Genomic DNA, 238 nt, shown 5'->3' with positions numbered 1-238 from the left:
CATTTAATTAGGGGAGAAAGGAGATGGCATGTGAAATGGGGACGACCAGAGTATAATAAAGATTTCCTAGGAAACAAAACTCCTTATGTTTTAAGATAAGTCAAATGAAATTTAAAAATTCTGAGATGCGCATTCAGAAACACTTTCAGGGAACCCTGGTGGTCTAAGGGCAAAAAGCTGCACTGGAATCCCAGAGGTACGCAGTTCGACTCCACTAGATGCTCTGCTGGAGGAGGAG

This window comes from Elephantulus edwardii, unplaced genomic scaffold, assembly GCF_000299155.1.
Source record: "Elephantulus edwardii isolate Elephantulus edwardi_28Jun2011 unplaced genomic scaffold, EleEdw1.0 scaffold00496, whole genome shotgun sequence".
Classification (NCBI taxonomy): Eukaryota; Metazoa; Chordata; class Mammalia; order Macroscelidea; family Macroscelididae; genus Elephantulus; species Elephantulus edwardii.
The sequence above is the reverse complement of the archived record's forward strand: the minus strand, read 5'-3'. Positions refer to the sequence as shown.